This window comes from Nerophis lumbriciformis, unplaced genomic scaffold, assembly GCF_033978685.3.
Source record: "Nerophis lumbriciformis unplaced genomic scaffold, RoL_Nlum_v2.1 HiC_scaffold_41, whole genome shotgun sequence".
In the NCBI taxonomy this organism is placed as follows: domain Eukaryota; kingdom Metazoa; phylum Chordata; class Actinopteri; order Syngnathiformes; family Syngnathidae; genus Nerophis; species Nerophis lumbriciformis.
The window spans coordinates 392,501-402,500 of record NW_027316583.1 but is presented as its reverse complement, the minus strand read 5'-3'; positions in this window follow the sequence as shown (position 1 = coordinate 402,500).

Here is a 10,000-nt window from a genome sequence, read left to right as displayed (position 1 = left end):
TCATCATTTTAGAGTACCAGGCCTCTAGAGAAAAGTTTGGTTTTTTGTCTATGTGTCATCATTTTAGAGTACCAGGGCTCTATAGAAAAGTTTGGTAAATTTGACTAAGTGTCTAGGAGCATTTCCCTTTAAGAAGGCTGACCTGCTATGGTTCTCCACCTGGGTCAGGAAAGCAAAATTGTCCCTCTCCTCGCTGGAAGTCCAAAAAAAAGGCGTGAATTTGACTAAGTGCCTAGGAGGATGTCCCTTTATAAGGCCGACGTGCTATGGTTCTCCACCTGGGTCCGGAAAGCAAAATTAGTCCCTCTCCTCGCTGGAAGTCCAAAAAAAAGGCGTGAATTTGACTAAGTGCCTAGGAGGATGTCCCTTTATAAGGCCGACGTGCTATGGTTCTCCACCTGGGTCAGGAACGCAAAATTAGTCCCTCTCCTCGCTGGAAGTCCAAAAAAAAGGCGTAAATTTGACTAAGTGCCTAGGAGCATTTCCCTTTAAGAAGGCCGACGTGCTATGGTTCTCCACCTGGGTCCGGAAAGCAAAATTAGTCCCTCTCCTCGCTGGAAGTCCAAAAAAAAGGCGTGAATTTGACTAAGTGCCTAGGAGCATTTCCCTTTAAGAAGGCCGACGTGCTATGGTTCTCCACCTGGGTCAGGAAAGCAAAATTGTCCCTCTCCTCGCTGGAAGTCCAAAAAAAGGCGTGAATTTGACTAAGTGCCTAGGAGGATGTCCCTTTATAAGGCCGACGTGCTATGGTTCTCCACCTGGGTCAGGAAAGCAAAATTGTCCCTCTCCTCGCTGGAAGTCCAAAAAAAAGGCGGAAATTTGACTAAGTGCCTAGGAGGATGTCCCTTAAAGAAGGCCGACGTGCTATGGTTCTCCACCTGGGTCTGGAACGCCAAATTAGTCCCTCTCCTCGCTGGAAGTCCAAAAAAAAGGCGGAAATTTGACTAAGTCCCTCTCCTCGCTGGAAGTCCAAAAAAAAGGCGTGAATTTGACTAAGTGCCTAGGAGGATGTCCCTTTAAGAAGGCCGACGTGCTATGGTTCTCCACCTGGGTCAGGAAAGCAAAATTGTCCCTCTCCTCGCTGGAAGTCCAAAAAAAAAAGGTGTAAATTTGACTAAGTGTCTAGGAGCATTTCCCTTTAAGAAGGCCGACCTGCTATGGTTCTCCACCTGGGTCAGGAACGCCAAATTGTCCCTCTCCTCGCTGGAAGTCCAAAAAAAAGGCGTGAATTTGACTAAGTGCCTAGGAGCATTTCCCTTTAAGAAGGCCGACGTGCTATGGTTCTCCACCCGGGTACGGAAAGCAAAATTAGTCCCTCTCCTCGCTGGAAGTCCAAAAAAAAGGCGTGAATTTGACTAAGTGCCTAGGAGCATTTCCCTTTAAGAAGGCCGACGTGCTATGGTTCTCCACCTGGGTCAGGAAAGCAAAATTGTCCCTCTCCTCGCTGGAAGTCCAAAAAAAAGGCGTGAATTTGACTAAGTGCCTAGGAGCATTTCCCTTTAAGAAGGCCGACGTGCTATGGTTCTCCACCTGGGTCAGGAAAGCAAAATTGTCCCTCTCCTCGCTGGAAGTCCAAAAAAAAGGCGTAAATTTGACTAAGTGCCTAGGAGGATGTCCCTTTAAGAAGGCCGACGTGCTATGGTTCTCCACCTGGGTCAGGAAAGCAAAATTGTCCCTCTCCTCGCTGGAAGTCCAAAAAAAAGGCGTGAATTTGACTAAGTGCCTAGGAGCATTTCCCTTTAAGAAGGCCGACGTGCTATGGTTCTCCACCTGGGTCAGGAAAGCAAAATTGTCCCTCTCCTCGCTGGAAGTCCAAAAAAAAGGCGTAAATTTGACTAAGTGCCTAGGAGGATGTCCCTTTAAGAAGGCCGACGTGCTATGGTTCTCCACCTGGGTCAGGAAAGCAAAATTGTCCCTCTCCTCGCTGGAAGTCCAAAAAAAAGGCGGAAATTTGACTAAGTGCCTAGGAGGATGTCCCTTAAAGAAGGCCGACGTGCTATGGTTCTCCACCTGGGTCTGGAACGCCAAATTAGTCCCTCTCCTCGCTGGAAGTCCAAAAAAAAGGCGGAAATTTGACTAAGTGCCTAGGAGGATGTCCCTTTAAGAAGGCCGACGTGCTATGGTTCTCCACCCGGGTCCGGAACTCAAAATTAGTCCCTCTCCTAGTTGGAAGTCATCAAAAAAAGGCGGAAATTTGACTAAGTGCCATCATTTTAGAGTACCAGGACTATAGTGGGGGAATTGGAGCCCTCTGGTGGACACTCGCTGCAAATGCACCCTGAATTAAAGACATTATTTCCAGTTCTTTTGGGGCCCTATTTTCAGGCGTAAATTTGACTAAGTGTCTAGGGGCATGTCCCTTTAAGAAGGCCGACCTGCTATGGTTCTCCACCTGGGTCTGGAACGCCAAATTAGTCCCTCTCCTCGCTGGAAGTCCAAAAAAAAGGCGTGAATTTGACTAAGTGCCTAGGAGGATGTCCCTTTAAGAAGGCCGACGTGCTATGGTTCTCCACCTGGGTCAGGAAAGCAAAATTGTCCCTCTCCTCGCTGGAAGTCCAAAAAAAAGGCGTGAATTTGACTAAGTGCCTAGGAGGATGTCCCTTTAAGAAGGCCGACGTGCTATGGTTCTCCACCTGGGTCAGGAAAGCAAAATTGTCCCTCTCCTCGCTGGAAGTCCAAAAAAAAAAGGTGTAAATTTGACTAAGTGTCTAGGAGCATTTCCCTTTAAGAAGGCCGACCTGCTATGGTTCTCCACCTGGGTCAGGAACGCCAAATTGTCCCTCTCCTCGCTGGAAGTCCAAAAAAAAGGCGTGAATTTGACTAAGTGCCTAGGAGCATTTCCCTTTAAGAAGGCCGACGTGCTATGGTTCTCCACCCGGGTACGGAAAGCAAAATTAGTCCCTCTCCTCGCTGGAAGTCCAAAAAAAAGGCGTAAATTTGACTAAGTGCCTAGGAGGATGTCCCTTTAAGAAGGCCGACGTGCTATGGTTCTCCACCCGGGTCCGGAACTCAAAATGAGTCCCTCTCCTAGTTGGAAGTCATCAAAAAAAGGCGGAAATTTGACTAAGTGTCATTATTTTAGAGTACCAGGCCTCTATAGAAAAGTTTGGTTTTTTGTCTATGTGTCATCATTTTAGAGTACCAGGCCTCTATAGAAAAGTTTGGTTTTTTGTCTATGTGTCATCATTTTAGAGTACCAGGGCTCTATAGAAAAGTTTGGTAAATTTGACTAAGTGTCTAGGAGCATTTCCCTTTAAGAAGGCCGACCTGCTATGGTTCTCCACCTGGGTCTGGAACGCAAAATTAGTCCCTCTCCTAGCTGGAAGTCCAAAAAAAAAGGCGTGAATTTGACTAAGTGTCTAGGAGGATGTCCCCTTAAGAAGGCCGACGTGCCTTGGTTCTCTACCTGGGTACGGGACGCCATATTAGTCCCTCTCCTCGCTGGAAGTCCAAAAAAAAGGCGTGAATTTGACTAAGTGTCTAGGAGCATTTCCCTTTAAGAAGGCCGGCCTGCTATGGTTCTCCACCTGGGTCCGGAAAGCAAAATTAGTCCCTCTCCTCGCTGGAAGTCCAAAAAAAAGGCGTGAATTTGACTAAGTGCCTAGGAGGATGTCCCTTTAAGAAGGCCGACGTGCTATGGTCCTCCACCTGGGTCAGGAACGCAAAATTGTCCCTCTCCTCGCTGGAAGTCCAAAAAAAAGGCGTGAATTTGACTAAGTGCCTAGGAGGATGTCCCTTTAAGAAGGCCGACGTGCTATGGTTCTCCACCTGGGTCAGGAAAGCAAAATTGTCCCTCTCCTCGCTGGAAGTCCAAAAAAAAAAGGTGTAAATTTGACTAAGTGTCTAGGAGCATTTCCCTTTAAGAAGGCCGACCTGCTATGGTTCTCCACCTGGGTCAGGAACGCCAAATTGTCCCTCTCCTCGCTGGAAGTCCAAAAAAAAGGCGTGAATTTGACTAAGTGCCTAGGAGCATTTCCCTTTAAGAAGGCCGACGTGCTATGGTTCTCCACCTGGGTCAGGAAAGCAAAATTGTCCCTCTCCTCGCTGGAAGTCCAAAAAAAAGGCGTGAATTTGACTAAGTGCCTAGGAGCATTTCCCTTTAAGAAGGCCGACGTGCTATGGTTCTCCACCTGGGTCAGGAAAGCAAAATTGTCCCTCTCCTCGCTGGAAGTCCAAAAAAAAGGCGTGAATTTGACTAAGTGTCTAGGAGCATTTCCCTTTAAGAAGGCCGACGTGCTATGGTTCTCCACCTGGGTCAGGAAAGCAAAATTGTCCCTCTCCTCGCTGGAAGTCCAAAAAAAAGGCGTAAATTTGACTAAGTGCCTAGGAGGATGTCCCTTTAAGAAGGCCGACGTGCTATGGTTCTCCACCTGGGTCAGGAAAGCAAAATTGTCCCTCTCCTCGCTGGAAGTCCAAAAAAAAGGCGTAAATTTGACTAAGTGCCTAGGAGGATGTCCCTTAAAGAAGGCCGACGTGCTATGGTTCTCCACCTGGGTCTGGAACGCCAAATTAGTCCCTCTCCTCGCTGGAAGTCCAAAAAAAAGGCGGAAATTTGACTAAGTGCCTAGGAGGATGTCCCTTTAAGAAGGCCGACGTGCTATGGTTCTCCACCCGGGTCCGGAACTCAAAATTAGTCCCTCTCCTAGTTGGAAGTCATCAAAAAAAGGCGGAAATTTGACTAAGTGCCATCATTTTAGAGTACCAGGACTATAGCTGGGGAATTGGAGCCCTCTGGTGGACACTCGCTGCAAATGCACCCTGAATTAAACACATTATTTCCAGTTCTTTTGGGGCCCTATTTTCAGACGTTGTGGAGCCCTCCAGTGGACTCCCGCCTCCAATGCACCCCCATAATTATAGACATCACCCCCCAAATTAAAGACATTATTTCCAGTTCTTTTGGGCCCCTATTTTCAGCCGGTTTGGCGTATTTCCTTGACGCCGGGGAGTCCTACAGGTGTTCCCGGGGAATGAGAGGCCTTTTGTGGGCCAGAAAGAGTGGGGAACCCTTGGAGCCCCTATTTTCAGACAGTTTGGCTTATTTCGGTGACGCCGGGGCGTCCATCAGGTCTTCCCGGGGAATGAGAGGCCTGAGGCCTTTTGTGGGCCAGAAAGAGTGGGGAACCCTTGGAGCCCCTATTTTCAGACAGTTTGGCTTATTTCGGTGACGCCGGGGCGTCCATCAGGTCTTCCCGGGGAATGAGAGGCCTTTTGTGGCCATATGTCAACAAAAGAGTGGGGAAATGGAGCCCTCCGGTGGACTCCCGCTGCAAATGCACCCCCCAAATTAAATACATTAATTCCAGGCCTTTTGGGGCCCTATATTCAGACGGTGTGGAGCCCTCCAGTGGACTCCCGCCTCCAATGCACCCCCATAATTATAGACATCACCCCCCAAATTAAACACATTATTTCCAGTTCTTTTGGGCCCCTATTTTCAGACGGTTTGGCGTGTTTCCTTGACGCCGGGGAGTCCTACAGGTGTTCCCGGGGAATGAGAGGCCTTTTGTGGGCCAGAAAGAGTGGGGAACCCTTGGAGCCCCTATTTTCAGACAGTTTGCCGTATTTCGGTGACGCCGGGGCGTCCATCAGGTCTTCCCGGGGAATGTGAGGCCTTTCGTGGGCCATATTTTCAGACAGATTGGCCTGTTTCAGTGACGCCGAGGCGTCCATCAGGTCTTCCCGGGGAGTGTGAGGCCTTTTGGGGCCCTATTTTCAGACAGAAAAAAAAGAAAAGTAACCCTTACACTACAAAGGACAGCGGGGAAACGCCCCCCCAGCAAAGTCACAGGGGAAGTGGGGTAGACAAGTGGAGAGTGTCTGGGGAAAAGTCCACAAAATGATCAAAAATCACACACAGGTACGAGTGCCACAAGTCCCGCCGCGTCCCACCCGAGTCCGAGGTGCCCCCCGCATGCCCAAAACGCACCCAGCAAAGGCGCACTGTGAGTGGGGAAGAAAAGTTGGAAAAGTGGGCAAAAGTCCGGAAAAATGACCAAAAACCACACCCAGGTTAGAGCCCCACACGTCCTGCAGTCGCACCCGAGTCCTGGGATGCCCAACATGTCCAAAAAAATCAAAAAAAGCCCAAAAAATCAAAAAAATCCCCGGGCCGTATCTTGGACGCCGGCGTACCGCGTTCGGCCCTCGTGCCGTAGTTTGGCGACCGATTGTAAAAATTTGCCGCGACCGGCTAGTTTTTTTCCTTGGAGTAAATAGAGAGTAGATCCAGCAGGAAATATGCACTATAAACAAAGAGAGGGAGTTTGGAGGGGGGCAAAAACGCCCTCTTGGAACTTTTGCAGCAGCACACATCAAACTAGCGGGGAGAAGGCATGCATAGCAAAAGGCCACGAAATGATCCAAAATCACACCCAGGTTCGAGTCCCACAAGTCCCGCCGCGTTCCACCAGGGTTCCGGGGTGCCTGACATGTCCACGACGCACCCAGCAAAGGCGCACTGTGATTGGGAAGAAAAGTTGGGAAAGTGGGCAAAAGTCCCGAATTTTATCCAAAATTATACCCAGGTTCGAGTCCCACAAGTCCCGCCGCGTTCCACCAGTGTCTCGGGGTGCCTACAATGTCCACAACGCACCCAGCAAAGGCATCACACCCAGGTTCGAGTCCCACAAGTCCCGCCGCGTTCCACCAGGGTTCCGGGGTGCCTACAATGTCCACAACTTACCCAGCAAAGGCGCACTGTGATTGGGAAGAAAAGTTGGGAAAGTGGGCAAAAGTCCCGAATTTGGTCCAAAATCACACCCAGGTTCGAGTCCCACAAGTCCCGCCGCGTTCCACCAGGGTTCCGGGGTGCCTACAATGTCCACGACGCACCCAGCAAAGGCGCACTGTGATTGGGAAGAAAAGTTGGGAAAGTGGGCAAAAGTCCCGAATTTGGTCCAAAATCACACCCAGGTTCGAGTCCCACAAGTCCCGCCGCGTTCCACCAGTGTCTCGGGGTGCCTACAATGTCCACAACTTACCCAGCAAAGGCGCACTGTGATTGGGAAGAAAAGTTGGGAAAGTGGGCAAAAGTCCCGAATTTGGTCCAAAATCACACCCAGGTTCGAGTCCCACAAGTCCCGCCGCGTTCCACCAGGGTTCCGGGGGTGCCTGGCATGTCCACAACTTACCCAGCAAAGGCGCACTGTGATTGGGAAGAAAAGTTGGGAAAGTGGGCAAAAGTCCCGAATTTGGTCCAAAATCACACCCAGGTTCGAGCCCCACAAGTCCCGCCGCGTTCCACCAGTGTCTCGGGGTGCCTACAATGTCCACAACTTACCCAGCAAAGGCGCACTGTGATTGGGAAGAAAAGTTGGGAAAGTGGGCAAAAGTCCCGAATTTGGTCCAAAATCACACCCAGGTTCGAGTCCCACAAGTCCCGCCGCGTTCCACCAGGGTTCCGGGGTGCCTACAATGTCCACAACGCACCCAGCAAAGGCGCACTGTGATTGGGAAGAAAAGTTGGGAAAGTGGGCAAAAGTCCCGAATTTGATCCAAAATCACACCCAGGTTCGAGTCCCACAAGTCCCGCCGCGTTCCACCAGTGTCTCGGGGTGCCTACAATGTCCACAACGCACCCAGCAAAGGCGCACTGTGATTGGGAAGAAAAGTTGGGAAAGTGGGCAAAAGTCCCGAATTTGGTCCAAAATCACACCCAGGTTCGAGTCCCACAAGTCCCGCCGCGTTCCACCAGGGTTCCGGGGGTGCCTGGCATGTCCACAACTTACCCAGCAAAGGCGCACTGTGATTGGGAAGAAAAGTTGGGAAAGTGGGCAAAAGTCCCGAATTTGGTCCAAAATCACACCCAGGTTCGAGCCCCACAAGTCCCGCCGCGTTCCACCAGTGTCTCGGGGTGCCTACAATGTCCACAACTTACCCAGCAAAGGCGCACTGTGATTGGGAAGAAAAGTTGGGAAAGTGGGCAAAAGTCCCGAATTTGGTCCAAAATCACACCCAGGTTCGAGTCCCACAAGTCCCGCCGCGTTCCACCAGGGTTCCGGGGTGCCTACAATGTCCACAACGCACCCAGCAAAGGCGCACTGTGATTGGGAAGAAAAGTTGGGAAAGTGGGCAAAAGTCCCGAATTTGATCCAAAATCACACCCAGGTTCGAGTCCCACAAGTCCCGCCGCGTTCCACCAGTGTCTCGGGGTGCCTACAATGTCCACAACGCACCCAGCAAAGGCGCACTGTGATTGGGAAGAAAAGTTGGGAAAGTGGGCAAAAGTCCCGAATTTGGTCCAAAATCACACCCAGGTTCGAGTCCCACAAGTCCCGCCGCGTTCCACCAGTGTCTCGGGGTGCCTACAATGTCCACGACGCACCCAGCAAAGGCGCACTGTGATTGGGAAGAAAAGTTGGGAAAGTGGGCAAAAGTCCCGAATTTGGTCCAAAATCACACCCAGGTTCGAGCCCCACAAGTCCCGCCGCGTTCCACCAGTGTCTCGGGGTGCCTACAATGTCCACGACGCACCCAGCAAAGGCGCACTGTGATTGGGAAGAAAAGTTGGGAAAGTGGGCAAAAGTCCCGAATTTGGTCCAAAATCACACCCAGGTTCGAGTCCCACAAGTCCCGCCGCGTTCCACCAGGGTTCCGGGGTGCCTACAATGTCCACAACGCACCCAGCAAAGGCGCACTGTGATTGGGAAGAAAAGTTGGGAAAGTGGGCAAAAGTCCCGAATTTGGTCCAAAATCACACCCAGGTTCGAGTCCCGCAAGTCCCGCCGCGTTCCACCAGTGTCTCGGGGTGCCTACAATGTCCACAACGCACCCAGCAAAGGCGCACTGTGATTGGGAAGAAAAGTTGGGAAAGTGGGCAAAAGTCCCGAATTTGGTCCAAAATCACACCCAGGTTCGAGCCCCACAAGTCCCGCCGCGTTCCACCAGTGTCTCGGGGTGCCTACAATGTCCACGACGCACCCAGCAAAGGCGCACTGTGATTGGGAAGAAAAGTTGGGAAAGTGGGCAAAAGTCCCGAATTTGGTCCAAAATCACACCCAGGTTCGAGCCCCACAAGTCCCGCCGCGTTCCACCAGTGTCTCGGGGTGCCTACAATGTCCACGACGCACCCAGCAAAGGCGCACTGTGATTGGGAAGAAAAGTTGGGAAAGTGGGCAAAAGTCCCGAATTTGGTCCAAAATCACACCCAGGTTCGAGTCCCACAAGTCCCGCCGCGTTCCACCAGGGTTCCGGGGTGCCTACAATGTCCACAACGCACCCAGCAAAGGCGCACTGTGATTGGGAAGAAAAGTTGGGAAAGTGGGCAAAAGTCCCGAATTTGGTCCAAAATCACACCCAGGTTCGAGTCCCGCAAGTCCCGCCGCGTTCCACCAGTGTCTCGGGGTGCCTACAATGTCCACAACGCACCCAGCAAAGGCGCACTGTGATTGGGAAGAAAAGTTGGGAAAGTGGGCAAAAGTCCCGAATTTGATCCAAAATTATGCCCGGGTTGGAGTACCACGAGTCCGGCCGCGTTCCACCGGTGTCCCGGGGGTGCCTGGCATGTCCACAACTTACCCAGCAAAGGCGCACTGTGATTGGGAAGAAAAGTTGGGAAAGTGGGCAAAAGTCCCGAATTTGATCCAAAATTATGCCCGGGTTGGAGTACCACGAGTCCGGCCGCGTTCCACCGGTGTCCCGGGGGTGCCTGGCATGTCCACAACTTACCCAGCAAAGGCGCACTGTGATTGGGAAGAAAAGTTGGGAAAGTGGGCAAAAGTCCCGAATTTGATCCAAAATTATGCCCGGGTTGGAGTACCACGAGTCCGGCCGCGTTCCACCGGTGTCCCGGGGGTGCCTGCCATGTCCACAACTTACCCAGCAAAGGCGCACTGTGATTGGGAAGAAAAGTTGGGAAAGTGGGCAAAAGTCCCGAATTTGATCCAAAATTATGCCCGGGTTGGAGTACCACGAGTCCGGCCGCGTTCCACCGGTGTCCCGGGGGTGCCTGCCATGTCCACAACTTACCCAGCAAAGGCGCACTGTGATTGGGAAGAAA